At 36.6% G+C, this 18,899-nt stretch overlaps 1 pseudogene across 1 annotated transcript; it reads left to right on the top strand.

The window, feature by feature from the left end:
- The first annotated feature begins 15,577 nt into the window (after positions 1-15,577).
- On the top strand, positions 15,578-17,502 carry LOC145105554 (mitochondrial-processing peptidase subunit alpha-like; annotated as a pseudogene). The gene is made up of 4 exons (XR_013707351.1): positions 15,578-16,409; positions 16,524-16,631; positions 17,070-17,237; positions 17,344-17,502. The product of XR_013707351.1 is annotated as a mitochondrial-processing peptidase subunit alpha-like (transcript).
- The last annotated feature ends 1,397 nt before the right edge of the window (positions 17,503-18,899 follow it).

Below are 18,899 nucleotides of genomic sequence, written 5' to 3'. Positions count from 1 at the left end.
GTCACTGTTGTGTAGGCTTTGAAAAATAGTGAATAATATTCACTCTTTTTTGATATAAAAATTATGTGCAAAGTAACTATTAACTTGAGAGAATTTGTTGCATAATTTTTGAAAGTTTAAAACATCAAAGAAGTTGGATTATATAAAAATCATAATTTGTCGACTATAAATGTAATTAATTTGATTGATAAAAAAATTACCAAAATAAAGTTAATATATTGTTATAAATAAAATTTTTGCAAAAAACTAAATTTAAAGTTTGGAAAATATATTTAAAAAAAAGAGGGCAAACAATGAAAAATGATGAGAAATGATTTTACTCGATTTAAAGGCGATAACAATAACTCACTATAATTTTGTGTTTTCACTCTTAAAAATGTGAAACGATTAATGTTTATAAGTTAATTGGTTTGATATGATAAATGAAACTTTGTTTTTCAAATAAACAACTTAAAACTTAGTAATTTAGATTTTATGGAAAATAATATTAGTTATTAGCATTTGTTAATTAAAAATGTCATTGTGCAATTAAAAATGTCTAATTTTAGAAATTATAATATATTATTATATCTAAACCCAGAAACATCATCTTTAGAAAGAAAAGATATATATATATATATATATATATATATATATATATATATATATATATATATATTGGTTTTTTGGTTAACAATCTGTGTCAGAAAATATGATTTGCAACCAAACCTGAAAACCGAAGATTATATTATCTCAATTAATCAAAATACCTTTACAACCCTTTTCTATTAGGCAAGTATGCTCGTCGTCTGTTATTTGAATGAAGAAATATATCTGAAAGAAAATATCCGTATAGTCTTTATTTTGATAAATGAGCGATAATAAATTATTCGCCTCTAGAAACTACTTTTTAAAATGAAACTAATCACCAACACCATATTCATATTATATTGATATAACACAAGTACATTGTCATTATGTAATCATTCTAATATAAGTTTAAACAACAATTTGTCACTCCTTTGGTCATCATTTTGATAAGTTGGCATTCGTATGAAGACCCTCCCTTTTCCTTTAAACATGCTCTCCCATCTCAACTCATTTCAAAATTACCCCTTGTCTATCAAAAACCCTAATACTTTCTTCCTCTCTATGATACTCCAGAAAAACTAGCCCATAAAATACATGTCGCCTTCATTGTCTCCTCCAGCTCACCATCTACCATCGCCCATCACCCATTACATTTATATACTGTCATCCTCACCATCTCTTCCATTACCTACCCTCACCTCTTTCACCCAACTTTATCACCCAAATACCTGACACCACACCCGTACCACCATCACCACGTCTGCTCACATCACCACCGTTACCACCGACAGGAAAACCCATGAACCACCGATACAATCGTCTCTAAAAGAACGTCACCGTGCAACGATAGATTTTTCGCCTTTGAATCATTATGAATCATTAATGACTTCATCTTTGTGATTGATTTCGGTCACCGGTCGATTCAAACATACATATGAAAATGGTTAAAATTGAAGGATGACGACCAAATCTGTAGTTTTTGACCAACTACGGGGCGATCTATGTAGTTTTTACCCTTCTTCTTCATGCTTTCATGTATATTCACTTAGGGTGCCTAACCATATTAGTCTGTTTAAGGCAATCTTGTTTAAAACAAATAGTTAAGGGTAAAATAATCATTTTAGATGTGTGAATCTATCTTGGTGACTATGTTTATGTTGCCTTTTACTGTATTTTTTTCCTTATAAATAGATGTTTCTATTTCTTGGATCTATCCATTATGCGTTAAATGCAAGAAATAATAATTTCATAGTAGTGTTACCGGTATGTATGTGCGTGTGGCCGAACAAAAAGGCTTAAAATAAGTAACTAGAGATGCATGATTTATGATGATGATTTTTTTACTCGCATTACAGATAAACATGTGAAATTGTTGAACAAATTGCTATTCTTTTGGGTTATGTTAATCAACGATATCACCAAAGGGTTTATGGACAAAATAAAGATACAAAAGAAGAAAATAATGACTATCAAAGTAGTTAAAGTTGTTGATTTTATTAAATTTTTGAAGTCAGCAAAGGGAAGATGTTGATAACTACTATGATTCAACGAAATATATCAATTTATTCTATAATCAATAATTCTTAAAGTTTGATTGTTGGGATGGTTTATTTTCGTTTTCTAATCATGTAAGTTTATGCATCTGATGTGCACTATATTTCGTTTAGTTTTTTTTCATTATTTAAAGACAAATCTCCAAAAATGGTCCCAGCGGTTTCCAGGAATATCAAGTTCAGTCAATATTCTTTATTTATTAATTTTTTATAATCAATAACATCACCCCAATTGTTTTTTTTTCAGCAGCCACAAGAAACTACTGGTCGCTCGCTGCTTTGCCCAAAAGAATTAGTCACTTCTAGAAACTAATTTATGAAAGAGTTTATCCGCACCCATCGATTGGTGCGGGTAAACGGCTATTATATATATATATATATATATATATATATATATATATATATATATATATATATATATATATATATATATATATATATATATATATATTTGTTTCTTTGTTTTTTTTTCTTATGTTTTTAAGTTACATTTATCTTAAATGCTGCTATTAAAGTCTCATTGTTGTGTAGGTTTTGAAAATTATTGAAAAAAAAACACAAATATGCATGCATGCATATATATATGCACATTCATATATATATATATATATATATATATATATATATATATATATATATATATATATATATATATATATATATATATAAACAGGATCGGCTGAGGACTCTTATTTCGGTGAGGACACCTTAAAAAAATTGAAAAAAATACAAATCATAAAATCGACCAAAATACTATATCAGAGAGAAAAAAAATTGGAATTTTTTTTTGGATCATTAAAATTGAAGCATGAATCATTTTTATGCTCCATGATTCATATTTTATGATCCATGATTTAATTTTAATGATCCAATTTTTTTTCACTTCGATATAGTACTATGTTCGATTTTATGATTTGTATTTTTTTTATTTTTTTATCAATTTTTTTAAGGTGTCCTCACGAGTCGTCACCGGATTCGGACTATATATATATATATATATATATATATATATATATATATATATATATATATATATATATATATATATATATATATATATATATGGTTAAGTTATTGCTAAAACTCCTAAACCGTTCATTATTTTTCAAAATCAAGACCATCATTAGTCTTACAAAGCAACGAACTAACCTAAATCTAAGCTCAATAAATATATATATATATATATATATATATATATATATATATATATATATATATATATATATATATGTCAAAAGTTAACCAACTAATTTGTAGCCAAATTATTAACACTACTAGAAAAATACTCATTAATGAGTTACGAACCATGACACATATGGTTTTATGATACGCAAAAGTGTGTGCCCTAAAAATAATGTCAGCTCTCCCAAAATTTGAAGGATTTAGGGCGCGTATTTTTGCATGACCTAAAATTAGTGTCACAAAAAAAAACACACACACACACAAACGGAGGGAACCTATCATAAAACGTTTTTCGTGAAATCATGTCGGTTTATATTTTCTTTAAGGAAACATGCGCATCTTCTTCTTTAGTAGTGTCACACCCCCAAACCAGAACGGCAGAAACGTTCGGGGGCGGAGGACGTCATGTACAGTATCATAACAATGCACAATAGTAAACAAGCAACAACATCATCAATTGCATTAATAATATAATTTAATACAAGTGTGTTCTGTGTATAGTTTGAAAGACACCAAAATATGAATCAAAATAAAAGATGAGTCTCGAATGTGCTCCGTCTTCTCAAAACCTGGTCCAGTTTACCTGTCTACTGGTGACCTGAGAATACAAGTTATTTTGAAAGAGTAGATCAGCATTTAAGCTGGTGAGTTCATAAGTATTTAGTGTCGGTTGTTTGTATATGTTTGATGAAAGTGTTTGTAAATGTTTGATGTAAATGTTTTTAAATGTTTGATGTAAATGCTCATAAGTATCTCCTAGAAATCCTATATTTTCTACTTTAACTGAAATGTAGTCTTATACCAAGACACGATTGTTCTGTGTGTTTGTTCTTTTGTAAAAGTGAGTGTTTTTCCCCAAGTATGACTATCATTAACAAAAATATAGTTTACATTACCGTTTATGTGAGAAAATCACAATTTGAATGTAATTTGAAAATAATGTTGTACTGTAGTATTGTATATAGTAACTACCGTTGTACTAACTACCTTAAACCAATTGTTTAGTTAAGGCAAAATGTGATGAGATTATAACCATATTTGATTGACTAGTAAAACAGGACGATCAAAACGTCGAAATGGTATGACATTCGTCACCCGTAGACCTGCAGGTCCCACTGTAGCTAGCATCAAGGTGTAGGATGGTCAATCCCGTATAGATCTATACACAAATTCACGCTCTCCCTCCAGGAGACTCTGGTTACAAAACGTGACACAGCAGTATATTGCCATGCCATGAAGTAGTGGCTTACATTAATGTTATAGGGTTCTTGTATTTGTATAGTATGTTCTAGTGTATCGTATGTTCTCTCTGTTCTAGTGTATAGTATGTTCCTCCCTGTTTCTCTTTATAGTATGTTATTTCTGTTTCTCGTTATAGTATGTTTGAGCTGACTCATGTATGAACTGACTCTTGTATGTTTCATTGTACTAGAAATAGTGAGTAGTAATCCTCTAAACTATACCTATTATAGTTTACTAGTAATATTGTTTTAATGACTGAGCATGTTTGTACACCTTTGCTACCCAAAGGTGTTGAATTGATGTAAGAACTTTTATATCTATATACATATACATAATATATAACTAAGATTCAAACGATACTCGGACAAACAACCGATACTCTAAGTCCACAACCAAACAAGGAACAGGAAATAAAGCGAGTTATCAGTCCTAAGTCCTTTCAACCATATTTATATAACTATATCTATATAGACATGATTTTGACAATATATAAGTTTAAAAGAGTTTGATAAAGAGTTTAGCATATAAAGGAATTTTAACCATTTGAATGGTTATAGATGACTTGATGTCAGTTTATAAAATGTTTTGAAATAGTTTGTTTGATAACGCAGTTTAAAGTATAAGAAATCCACTTGTTTGATAGTTATTAATCACATGTGATTGATATAATAACTATAATGTTTTCTACTCGTATTCCCCCTCCCCATAAAAGCATTTAAAATCATTTAAAAGATAAGTTAGGGGTATGAACTCACTTGTAGTGAGTGATTCGAATGAAAGATCGATATAGGATGCTAAGTGTCAAGTGAAGCCTCGAGCACAAACGGATCCTATTAAGCATATAATGACACATATATGTATATAATTAGTGTATATAACAACTAATCGGGATAGGGAACCACCTTAGGGACTAGGAAACACTTGGAATGAAGTGTTACAATAAAATATGATTGTTCTAAAGGTGTTCACGGCCACACAAGTGTGTGTTTACGGCCTAGGTGAGTTCATGGCCATGGTGTTTATGGCTATGAATGTTTACGGCCAAAGAGGTTTACGGACAACACATGAAATGACTTGAGTTTACTGCCAAAGATGTTCACAGCCATTGATGTTCATGGCCAATGATGTTCTTGAGAAGGGTTTACGGCCAAGGGAGAAGCTATGGCCGTAAACTCTTGATGATCAAGCTAGAATGGATGATTCTTGGACCTATTTCAAGAGCTTTTAATGGATAACTAGTTTATGGAAAGGATACTTACGTTTTGGAAGCTTGAAGGGGTGTTCACGGCCCAAAGAAATAGTGTGTGTTCTTGGTGTTCTTGGTTGGTGTTCTTGAAGATCTAACCCAAAAAGAGATGATTTCACGGATGAAATCAAGGGGTTTTGCTAGATTACGAAGGATATCAACTGATAAATGGAAGAATCACTTACAAATTTGTCGAGAAATAGAAGTGTTCTTGATGATACTTGAGAGAAAATGAGTTTTCTTGAGTTGGAAGTGTAAGAAATGAAGAATAATGAAGGATTATCCTACATAAGGGAGGAGTTCACGGCCAGCCAAGAGATTACGGCTGTAATCTCTAGTTTACGGCCGTAAACTCCAAGTGTTGGAGTTTTCCGGCTTGAATGCTGCACACTGAACTCTAGTAGATACTTCCTAACACTCAATCCTTGAATGTACTAGGCTTAGAACACTCAAACAGATCCTTAACAAAGCTAAAAGATAGAAGAACAAGTCTGACTTGTGATTGAATTGAATGACTTTACAAGATAGAAATTTCGGGATGTCACATCATCGCCCGTTAGAGAGAATTTCGTAAGGAAATTAGAGTTTAAGCAATTAATCAATTACAAATAACTAAGTAAAAAGATGAGGATATTTCAGTTTCATTTGATCCTCGAGCTCCCAAGTGAATTCAGGTCCTGGCTTGGCATTCCAGCGAACCTTCACGATCGGGATACGACTTTGCTTCGTTTGCTTGACCTCTCGGTCCATGATCTCTACTGGTTCTTCCACGAAGTTGAGGCTCTCGTTGATCTTGATCTCATCGAGTGGGATTACAAGAGTCTCGTCGGACAGACACTTTTTCAAGTTCGAGACGTGGAAAGTAGGGTGTACGTAACTAAGTTCACGAGGTAGTTTGAGTTTGTAAGCTACAGGGTCGATCTTGGATTTAGCTTTCCACACTTTCCGAAGCTAAAGGCCTATGTATCTTGGATTTAGCTTTCCACGCTTTCAGAAGCGTATCAAGCCCTTCTAGGGTGAGACCTTCAATAGAACACGGTCGCCAACCTGGAATTCCAAAGGTTTCCTTCTCCTGTCTGCGTAGCTTTTCTGTCGGTCTCTAGAGGCTTTCAATCGTTCACGAATTTGAACGACTTTCTCTTTCGCTTCCCGAATGATTTCCGGACCTGCGAGAGTGTTGTTAGGAACTCGTTCTTTAGCTAACTGAGTGTCACACACCTCAGCCCAGCACAGAGGGGATCTGCACTTTCGGCTATAGATGGCTTCAAATGGAGCAGCCTTTATGCTCGTGTGATAACTGTTATTGTAGGAGAACTTGAAAAGGGGTAAATGAGTATCCCATGCCTTTCCAAAGTCTATCACACAGGGTCGTAAAATATCTTCCAAGGTTTGAATAGTCCTCTCACTTTGCCCGTCGGTTTGCGGATGGTAGGTCGTACTCATGTCCAGCCAAGTTCCTAGGGAACTTTGTAGCGGCTGCTAGAACCTTGAAGTGAATCTACTATCCCTATCAGAGATAATCGATATGGGAACACCATGCGGTCGTACGATCTCCCTAATGTAAGTTCTAGTTAGTTTCTCTATCTTGTCAGTTTCTTTGATAGGCAGGAAGCGTGCGGACTTTGTTAACCTGTCTACGATCACCCAAATGGTATCGAGACCACCCGATGTCTTGGGCAACTTGGTTATGAAGTCCATTGTGATCCACTCCCATTTCCATTCCGGTATCTCCGGTTGCTGTAGTAAACCAGAGGGTTTCTGGTATTCGACCTTAACCTTGGCGCAAGTAAGACAATTACTCACGAAGGTAGCAATCTCTGCTTTCATGTTAGGCCACCAGTATAACTTGTTGAGATCCAGATACATCTTATCTGAACCTGGGTAGACGGAATATCGAGTGTTGTGCGCCTCGGTCATGACCAAGTCTCTGAAACCACCGTGTCTCGGTGTCCAGATCTGATCCATGAGATATAAGGCTCTGCCACCCTTGACTTCCAAGTTTTTATCCATCCCTCTCAGGGATTCACCCGCCACATTTTCAGGTTTCAAGGCTTCAAGTTGAGCCTCCTTAATTTGTGTGGACAAGTGTGAATGGATAGTCATAGTCAATGATTTGATTCTACGACCAGAGTATTCTTTCTGACTTAGGGCGTCAGCTACTACGTTGGCTTTACCGGGCTGATAACGAATTTCACATTCGTAGTCATTGAGTAGCTCGACCCACCGTCGTTGTCTCATATTGAGCTCCTTCTGGTCAAATATGTGTTGAAGGCTCTTGTGGTCTGGAAAGATAGTGATTTTTGTACCATACAGGTAGTGTCTCCAGATCTTCAGAGCAAATAGCACTGCTCCTAACTCAAGATCATGTGTGGTGTAGTTGACTTCGTGTGTCTTTAGCTGTCTTGAGGCATAGGCGATGACCTTACCTCGTTGCATAAGAACACAGCCAAGCCCTTGGTTGGATGCATCTCAATAAACCACAAAGTCTTCTATCCCTTCTGGGAGGGATAGTATCGGTGCGTTGCATAAGGCTTGCTTTAGCGTTTGAAACACTTTTTCTTGTTTCTCTTCCCAGTCAACGGCCACGCCTTTCTGGTTCAATGTATTAAGCGGTTTCGCGATCCTAGAGAAGTTTTGTATGAACCTGCGGTACTAGCCAGCGAGGCCTAGAATTGAGGAATTTATGTAGGCGTCTTCAGTCCCGACCAGTTCTCAATGGCCTTTATTTTGGAAGGGTCCACGTGAATTCCCTCTTCACTAACAACGTGACCCAAGAATTCGACTCTTCGAATCCAAAATTCGCACTTAGAGAACTTCGCGTAGAGCTTCTCCGATCGTAATGTTTCTAAGACTTGACGTAGATGTTGACTGTGCTCCTCCTTACTTCGAGAGTAGATAAGTATGTCATTGATGAATACAATGACGAACTGATCCAAGTAAGGATGGCACACCCTATTCATTAAGTCCATGAATACTGCGGGCGCATGTCAATCTGAATGGCATCACTACAAACTCGTAGTGTCCATAACGAGTTCGGAAGGCTGTCTTGGGAACATCCTCCTCTAACACTCGTAACTGGTGATAACCGGATCTCAGATCTATCTTTGAAAAGTAATTCGCCCCTTGCAGTTGGTCAAATAAGTCGTCTATGCGAGGTAGAGGGTAACGATTTTTGATGGTAAGCTTGTTCAGTTCTCTGTAGTCAATGCACATACAGAACGATCCGTCTTTCTTCTTCACGAACAAGATCGGTGCTCCCCATGGTGAGAAGCTTGGTCTAATAAAGCCCTTGCTGAGCAGTTCGTTAAGTTGACCGCATAGCTCCTGTATCTCAACTGGTGCTAGACGATAGGGCGATTTGGCTACTGGGGTATCCCCTGGAACTAAGTCGATTCTGAACTCGACTTGACGTTGTGATGGTAATCCTGGTAGTTCTTCTGGAAAGATGTCGGGAAAGTCGCATACTTCTGGGATGTTCTTTATGTCTTTTGTCTCTTGGCTCATATCGACAACCTGAGCAAGGAATGCATGACATTCCTTTCGTAAGTACTTCTGGGCTTGTATACTCGAGATGATACGAAGGATCGTGCCGGGTTTGTCGCCATAGATAACTAGAGTTTCGTTAGACGGTAGATTAAGGCGAACGGCCTTTTCATAACACATGATGTCAACACGATGAAGACTCAACCAATCCATGCCAATTATGACATCGAAACTTTTAATTGAGACCGTCATGAGGTTGATTGGAAATGAATGGATATCTAGAGTTAGAGTACATCCTATGTATATACTGCTAGTGCTCTTAGTTTTTTCGTTAGCCATTTCTACAGTGAACGGTTCTTTCAGTGCACGTGGTTTTTGTTTAAGTAAGTGAGCAAATTTCTGGTTCACGAAACTCCTCTCCGCTCCACTATCAAACAGTATTCATGCATAAGAGTTATCGAGGAGAAACGTACCAGTGACCATAGTAGGGTCGGCTACTGCTTCCTTGTGGCTTATAGCCAAAACTCTTCCTACTCCGCCCGCATTCCCTGCCTTTGGGCAGTTCCTTTTGTAATGACCCACCTCGCCACATCCGTAGCAAGACTGGCCCACACCAACGCCGGGGACTTGGTTGGTTGGCCTTGCCGGAGACTTGCAGAAACAGGCAGTGTTCCCTTTCTTGTTGCAGTTAGCGCGCTGCATTTCTCGGCAGGGTCCATTATGGTGGAAGCTGCACTTGTTGCATTTGGGCAAGCTCCCAGCATACTGCTTCATTGGTGCAGTAGCAGTAGGTGTTATAGCAGCATGAACAACCACGACCTGCTGCTTTTTGGCAGAGTTCTGCGCCGCCTTGTTCTTCTTGTTATCCCAGAACTTCCGCTTATTGTCAGCGGCTTTGGAGGGTTTTAAGATGGCTAGGGTTGTTATTGTCGTTGATGGGGTGCGGACTCCATGATCAATGAGCCGATGTGCCAACCGCTTGGCACTATCGAAGGTAGTGAGGTTTGAAGCTAAGACATTCCCCTAAAATGGAGGCACCAGCCCCCAGATATACCTCTCTATTTTCTTTCCCTTAGTAGGGACCATTCCTGGACATAGTGCCACCAGATCGCTGAATCTGGCATTATAGGCCACTATGTCGGAGCCCTTCATGGTTAGGCTCCAGAGTTCCTGTTCAAGTTTCTGAACTTCGCTCCTCGGGCAGTACTCTTCGATCATGAGCTCCTTCAGAGCTTCCCAGCCCATAGTATTAGCCACTATTAGAGTTAGTGACTTGACATTGCTATTCCACCATGTCAGGGAACGGTCCGCGAAGGTGCAGGCAACAAATTTAACTTTGCTCCCTTCCGGACAGGAGCAGATCTCGAAGATCGACTCCGTTTTCTCGAACCATTACGAGACGGCAATGATTCCACCAGTCCCGTTAAAGGTCATGGGCTTGCAGTTGGGGAAGTCCTTATACGAGCACTCTTTGGAGAGCACTGGAGCATCACCTTGAGTGGAATGAACAGTTGTTCCACTTCCGCTGGTACCACTAGCACTAAATTGAGCTAAGGCTGCCGAAACAGCCGCATCCACTGCTGCTTGGATAGTTGCCGGATTGTATTGTGGAGGAGGCGGTGGTGGTTGAGTAGGAGTTATCGGTGGATTGCATCTCGGTGATCAGCGTGGAGGCATCTTTCAACTAAAAGTTTACAAAGATGAAAATGATAGTAAGAATCAATTGTGAGTAAAATGAGAGTGATCCATGGACTAAGTCTCCATATCCCAACAAAAAAGATGAGAGTATGATTGAAATAGAGATCTAACAGTAGAATGGTGAAAGCACTTGGATAAAGATTTCCCAAAGACTAGATGTCTGTCAATAATATTGGCATTAATGATGTAACGAGTTCGGGAAAAATGACCTTGAAGTAGGTCTTACATCAAACCATAACAAGAAAATTTTGACAGCATAGAGACCTAGCAACAGTACTTGCAGTACAGGAATATTTACAGGGAAAAGTGCTACTTAGAGCATAGATAAGAAGGCTATTCCTTAAACCAAAAGGAAGGATGAGCTGAGCATCTCCTACTGGCGACGGGCACCCCTTTGATGGACCCTTAATTCATCCAGCTGACGCTCTACCTCAAGGAGGTGTCGTTCATACACTGTTTGGCATGCTCAAAGTTCTATGACTTCGGCTCGTGTTACAGCTAGCTCTTGCTGCAAAGCCACATTGTCTCTCATGTGAGCAACTTCCAGATTGCGGATACTGTCCGTGTTGGCGTTTGTGTCAGCATCTAGTTCGATGGTTTGCTGAATGGCTGTCATTCCAAGCTCAACATTTCGAGCCACACAACGAACCAAGATGGGAAGAATTTTGTCTGCAGATCCTCCCTCGCTTATGTTGTAGAAGTTCGGTCTCCGTTCTATGGTAAGGGTTGACCCAGCTCACGGCTCCACCTACCCAAGTTCTCAACCCACTGAGGCGTCGGGCCATGAAAAGCCAGACGAGGGTTAGGATTTAGCATTGGAGCCTTTAAGGGTAGATCATTAACTTCCGGCTCGGAGTCAGAATCCTCTGGGAAGTCTTCTACGAAGTCATCATCCAATGGGATTGCAAGATTCTCTTCAGGCTCTGCATCGAGCCATCCACCATTGCCTTGGTTGGGAAAGTACGGGTCACCTGGGAGGTTGAATCCATCCATGTTATCTACGCGATAATAGGGATAAAAGAGATAGTTAATAGACGTACTACTTAAGATAATTATAGGATGATCCTTACCAGTTACTTTAATATTTGCGTACTGCATACCAGTCATATGTAACCAAAACATGATAGACCTTCGAATAAGTGACTCTAACTCTAAGTCCACAACCAAACAAGGAACATGAAGTAAAGCAAAGATCACAAATTCTAAGTCTATGACACCCTAGTCACATATAACCTTAGTGTATCCACTCATCAACTATTGACCTACTAATAAAGACCTTTTAGTTCTCAAATAAGTAATTATAGTAACACAAAATACTCCTATAGTATTTTTAAGTTTATGTTCTGTTCTAAAGTTTTCATTGTAGTAGTGTTGGTAAGTTTTTAGACTTCCTGCAACACCACAACCATTCCTAGGCACATGCTAATCACTTCTCGAAAAGATATAGTTGATCAGGCTATATCACTCCCAGATCTGATTATATGTCCCCAAGCCTACTTGTGTTGTCCAACAACCACAATACTTTTGTTCTGTCCTAGTATGAAACTGATTTTAGTATGAATGCATGCATGTATACTTTGGTTAAATATTTTATTATTTAAAAGTATAAACTCTTGGTCAGAGTATTTTAATCCCGATGTGTTTATAGTTGTATATCTTTTATGGGTTGATATACTCAAATCACTATAAACAAAGCTCTGATACCAATATGTCACACCCCCAAACCAGAACGGCAGAAACGTTCGGGGGCGGAGGACGTCATGTACAATATCATAACAATGCACAATAGTAAACAAGCAACAACATCATCAATTGCATTAATAGTATAATTTAATACAAGTGTGTTCTGTGTATAGTTTGAATGACACCAAAATATGAATCAAAATAAAAGATGAGTCTCGAATGTGCTCCGTCTTCTCAAAACCTGGTCTAGTTTACCTGTCTACTGGTGACCTGAGAATACAAGTTATTTTGAAAGAGTAGATCAGCATTTAAGCTGGTGAGTTCATAAGTATTTAGTGTCGGTTGTTTGTATATGTTTGATGAAAGTGTTTGTAAATGTTTGATGTAAATGTTTTTAAATGTTTGATGTAAATGTTCATAAGTATCTCCTAGAAATCCTATATTTTCTACTTTAACTGAAATGTAGTCTTCTACCAAGACACGATTGTTCTGTGTGTTTGTTCTTTCGTAAAAGTGAGTGTTTTTCCCCAAGTATGACTATCATTAACAAAAATATAGTTTACATTACCGTTTATGTGAGAAGATCACAATTTGAATGTAATTTGAAAATAATGTTGTACTGTAGTATTGTATATAGTAACAACCGTTGTACTAACTACCTTAAACCAATTGTTTAGTTAAGGCAAAATGTGATGAGATTATAACCATATTTGATTGACTAGTAAAACAGGACGATCAAGACGTCGAAATGGTATGACATTCATCACCCGTAGACCTACAGGTCCCACTGTAGCTAGCATCAAGGTATAGGATGGTCAATCCCGTATAGATCTATACACAAATTCACGCTCTCCCACCAGGAGACTCTGGTTACAAAACGTGACACAGCAGTATATTGCCATGCCATGAAGTAGTGGCTTACATTAATGTTATAGGGTTCTTGTATTTGTATAGTATGTTCTAGTGTATTGTATGTTCTCTCTGTTCTAGTGTATAGTATGTTCCTCCCTGTTTCTCTTTATAGTATGTTCTTTCTGTTTCTCGTTATAGTATGTTCTTTCTGTTTCTCGTTATAGTATGTTTGAACTGACTCATGTATGAACTGACTCTTGTATGTTTCATTGTACTAGAAATAGTGAGTAGTAATCATCTAAACTATACCTATTATAGTTTACTACTACTGTTGTTTAAATGACTGAGCATATTTGTACACCTTTGCTACCCAAAGGTGTTGAACTGATGTAAGAACTTTTATATCTATACACATATACATAATATATAACTAAGATTCAAACGACATTTGGACAAACAACCGATACTCTAATTCCACAACCAAACAAGGAACAGGAAATAAAGCGAGTTATCAGTCCTAAGTCCTTTCAACCTTATTTATATAACTATATCTATATAGACATAATTTTGACAATATATAAGTTTAAAAGAGTTTGATAAAGAATTTAGCATATAAAAGAGTTTAGCATATAAAGGAATTTTAACCATTTGAATGGTTATAGATGACTTGATGTCAGTTTATAAAATGTTTTGAAATAGTTTGTTTGATAACACAGTTTGATGTATAAGAAATCCACTTGTTTGATAGTTATTAATCACATGTGATTGATATAATAACTATAATGTTTTCTACTTGTATCCCCCCCCCATAAAAGCATTTAAAATCATTTAAAAGATAAGTTAGGGGTATGAACTCACCTGTAGTGAGTGATTCGAATGAAAGATCGATATAGGATGCTAAGTGTCAAGTGAAGCCTCGAGTACAAACGGATCCTATTAAGCATATAATGACACATATATGTATATAATTAGTGTATATAACAACTAATCAGGATAGGGAACCACCTTAGGGACTAGGAAACACTTGGAATGAAGTGTTACAATCACATATGATTGTTCTAAAGGTGTTCACGGCCACACAAGTGTGTGTTTACGGCCTAGGTGAGTTCACGGCCATGGTGTTTACGGCCATCAATGTTTACGGCCAAAGATGTTCACAACCATTGATGTTCACGGCCAATGATGTTCTCGAGAAGGGTTTACGGCCAAGGGAGAAACTATGGTCGTAAACTCTTGATGATCAAGCTAGAATGGTTGATTCTTGGACGTATTTCAAGAGCTTCTAATGGATAACTAGTATATGGAAAGGATACTTACGTTTTGGAAGCTTGAAGGGCTGTTCACGGCCTAAAGAACTAGTGTGTGTTCTTGGTGTTCTTGGTGTTCTTGAAGATCTAACCCAAAAGGAGATGAATTCACGGATGAAATTAAGGGGTTTTGCTAGATTAAGAAGGATATCAACTAATAAATGGAAGAATCACTTACAAATTTTCGAGAAATAGAAGTTTTCTTGATGATACTTAAGAGAGAAATGAGTGTTCTTGAGTTGGAAGTGTAAGAAATGAAGAATAATGAAGGAATATCCTACATAAGGGAGGAGTTCATGGCCAGCCAAGAGATTACGGCCGTAAACTCTAGTTTACGGCCAAAAATTCCAAGTGTTGGAGTTTTCCGGCTTGATTGTTGCACACTAAACTCTAGTAGATACTTCCTAAAACTCAATCTTTGAATGTACTAGGCTTAGAACACTCAAACAGACCCTTAACAAAGCTAAAAGATAGCAGAACAAGTCTGACTTGTGATTGAATTGAATGACTTTACAAGATAGAAATTTCGGGTTGTCACAAGTAGCTAACGGGGGAAAATGAAATCTTAAAAAATTTGAAAAGTTGTCGTATTCAACTCTACCTTCTCTCCATCTGTTTACCTCCTCAAGCTTTTATCTTCACTCCTCGGTTTTCTCTCTCTTTCTCTCACTAGAATACTAAAAAAATCCCTAATATCACAATCACTCTTCTTTCTCTCTATCGAATACCCATAAACCTTCGAACAATAGTGGCCACTCTTCCTTTCTCCCACAAAGCATCGCACCACCACCAAACCTTCGATCTCGCACCACCAAGTATCTATGACCATCTTCTAGGGCTCGAAAGAACCTTCTCTATATTATACTAAAAATGTTTTCCGCTCTCATTATTCCCGTTCACTTTCACCTTCAGAGTATAACATTATTAATCGATAACCCCTACCATTTTAGTGTGATATATATGGCTCGAATCAACATCTCCACTACAACTTCATTAAAGGTGCGATTTTGACCTTGATTTGGTCATCGATCCCCTTTTCAACATCGAGGAAATTTTAGGAAAGGTAGTAATCATACATGTTATAGCCATAAGCAACGAGTATTGTGTGGTTTAATCAAAACCTTAATTATTTTTGTTCAATTTTGGATTCAAATTTGACATGCTTCTACTATTATCATATGAATAGAAAATCCAAGGTTCTAATGATTATTGGATGGCTTTAGTGCTGGCGATACTAAACATCAGACCTGTTGGGTGTTTCCTTTTTACTTTCTTTCCCGATTAAGTCCTAACTTTTTACTAATTTGCCCTTTTGGCTTGTATGTTAACAGTGCCTCAATCTATAAAACAACAGCTTCATATGGAGCTACACATGTTCTTGAACGTATGGCCTTCAAAAGCACACTTAATATGGGCCTCTTGTGTGTTGTGCGTGAAGTGGAGGCAATTGGTGGCAATCTGGCAGCTTCTGCTTCTAGGGAACAAATATGTTACTCTTATGGTGCTTTAAGGAGTTATGTTCCTCAAATGGTGAAGCTACTTGTTGACTCCGTAAGAAATCAAGCTTTCTTGGATTAGGAGGTCAAAGAACAGGTGCTTGTTTACTTGTTTCCTTTTCACTTTATTTCTTGTCATTTATCTTTTTGAAAGTTGTCTTTTACGTATTTTATGATTAAAAACATTACTTTTATTTATTTATTTATACAGATTGAGAAGGTGAAGGATGAGATTGGTGAATATGTCAACAATCCTCTTCTTGCCTCAGAAGGCTTATTCAACAGAATAAAAAGTACAGTTTTGGAGGATTTTGTAGTTGTGAGTCTCACACCTTATATTTTATGGTTACATGCAAGAAAATAAGAAATAGCATTGTATTTTCATTGATTTGTTTACCATAGCATCCTACTTTCACTATACTTTGAAAAATCTACCATGTTATAGCAATGTCAATTAAATACAAATCAATTTGCATCTTTAGATTTTTTAAAGTAGAATGTCACAATAAGAAAAAAGTTGAAAGAAGAATGTCATCATTGATCATTAGTTAGATTTTTCAAAGCACAATGGTGTTCTATAAACTAGAAACTAGAAAGAAATTAATACATGATGCTATAATACACAAATAAATGACATTAAGTTCTTATTTTATGCATTTAACAACTAGAGTATCTGGTATTAGTATTATAATCATCCTACTTATTGATTCCATGTGGATTTTATTCTTGAAAGAAAATGTTGTTTGTAAATTATTAGGCAAACTATACAGCTCCTCGAATGGTACTTGCTGCATCAGGAGTTGAACACGAGGAACTGTTGAAATATGCAGAGCCTCTTCTCTCTGATTTTCTAGGTGGCACTCAGGTTGAGGAGCCGAAATTAGTGTATGTTGGAGGTGATCACCATGTTCTCGCTGACATACGGGTAGGTGTGTCTTTTAAGTTCAATTATGTATAATTTTTAATTGACCAAATTACCCTCTGTCATCCTAAAGTATTGACTAAATCACACTTTATCAATTCTCATACAGAGAACTAGTTTTGCTCTTGCATTTGAACTTCCTGGTGGCTGGCTTAAGGAGACTTTCCCGATAACATATATGATGCACCAAACAGTTTTGACACCAAAATCTATTGTTGCCATATCAGCATTTGATGTCATGCTTTCTTTTGCTGCTTTTCCTATATAAATCACAGGAGAGGTATGATTATGAAACAGAGAAATTAACTTTTAACTTTTAACTGTTAATCTTAATTCTTAAATCTTAATCTCTTAATTAAGCTTATTAACTACATTTTTAGGTGGTCTTTCTTCACCCTGTTCATAACTATTCTATTATTGCATATGACCCTTCTGCCCTTGGAAGCGGCCTATAAAATGGCCGTTGAATGGGTGTCCACTCTTACCCACCGCTCTCCTATGTGGTCGAGGGTCGTTAGCCGAACGAATTTAATAGGACATAATCTAATTAATAAGTATAATGATATAAAGAAACTAAACTATTTAAAAACAAATCCCACTCTTAGTTACTTTAGGAAAAGTGTGAAAAGTATGCTAATCCACGAAAACACACATCATACTTTATATGTCGTTAATGCAGAGTGTGATTAACCGACACACTTATATGGACTATAAACAAATATGATGGTCATCTTGAAAATTATCATTGTTGATGGAGTGTGTGTGGTTTACCGGCACATCAATGTCAGATGATAAATGACATCGAGGTTGTCAAGCGGGTTTGCAGGGTTATTCACATATCGTTTGTGATCCTCGAAATCCCATTCACAAAAGTGAGAGCATAATTCGAGATTAAACATGCCATTGATAAGATTCAATGAATCTCAAAAGATCTAGGAGTTTCATAAGATTGGAATTGGTAAAAGCCTTACCTACCTAAAATGCATTCGAATTTGATTACGACATCCCTCTTCAATGTTCGAATCGAAAATATGGATCCTAGCCTTAATTTAAATTTTGGGTTAATAATTAAAGATTAAAATCAACTAACTTGAATTTTCTTTTTCTCCTATTTATTAAAAATGTCTTATGAATATAGAGATGGTCTTCCTCATTCTTAAAGAAATAGTTTTCCTCAATCTTACAGAAATGGTCTTCCAATTTCAAGTAAAGGTGAAATTGTTTTTCCCTTCCTTAGGAAATGATGGAACTAGAAATCATCTCTCTTCCACCTCCTCCTCCTGTGACTCAATCCCTATTTGCATGTAAACATCAAGATGGAAACTTTGTGTGTACGCATGTTCTGAAACGAACTCGTACATTGACAAGTTGCATAGATTAGGTGTCGTTTTCCCACGGGAGAAAGTCGTTGATTTGTTTTTCTCTTGCTTCCTAAGTTATGTGGTTAGTTTGTTAAAAACTTTCATATGAGTAATCTCGATGTGAACCTAATTGATCTGACCCAAATGAAGATTGTTGTTGAAGCAGAAATGCTTAAGAGCATATCTAAAGCAGAGATGCTTATTGGGTCTAATATCAAGGCTTCCATGGACATTAAAATAGTGATAATGGTGGTCCAGAAAATATTTCTCTGCCCAATGGAAACGGGTCATCCAAGATCAGACT

This window comes from Lactuca virosa, chromosome 4 (genome assembly GCF_052849685.1).
Source record: "Lactuca virosa cultivar CGN04683 chromosome 4, Lactuca_virosa_CGN04683_v6, whole genome shotgun sequence".
In the NCBI taxonomy this organism is placed as follows: domain Eukaryota; kingdom Viridiplantae; phylum Streptophyta; class Magnoliopsida; order Asterales; family Asteraceae; genus Lactuca; species Lactuca virosa.
Note: the sequence above shows the minus strand (reverse complement) of the source record. Positions and strands in the feature narration are given on the sequence as shown.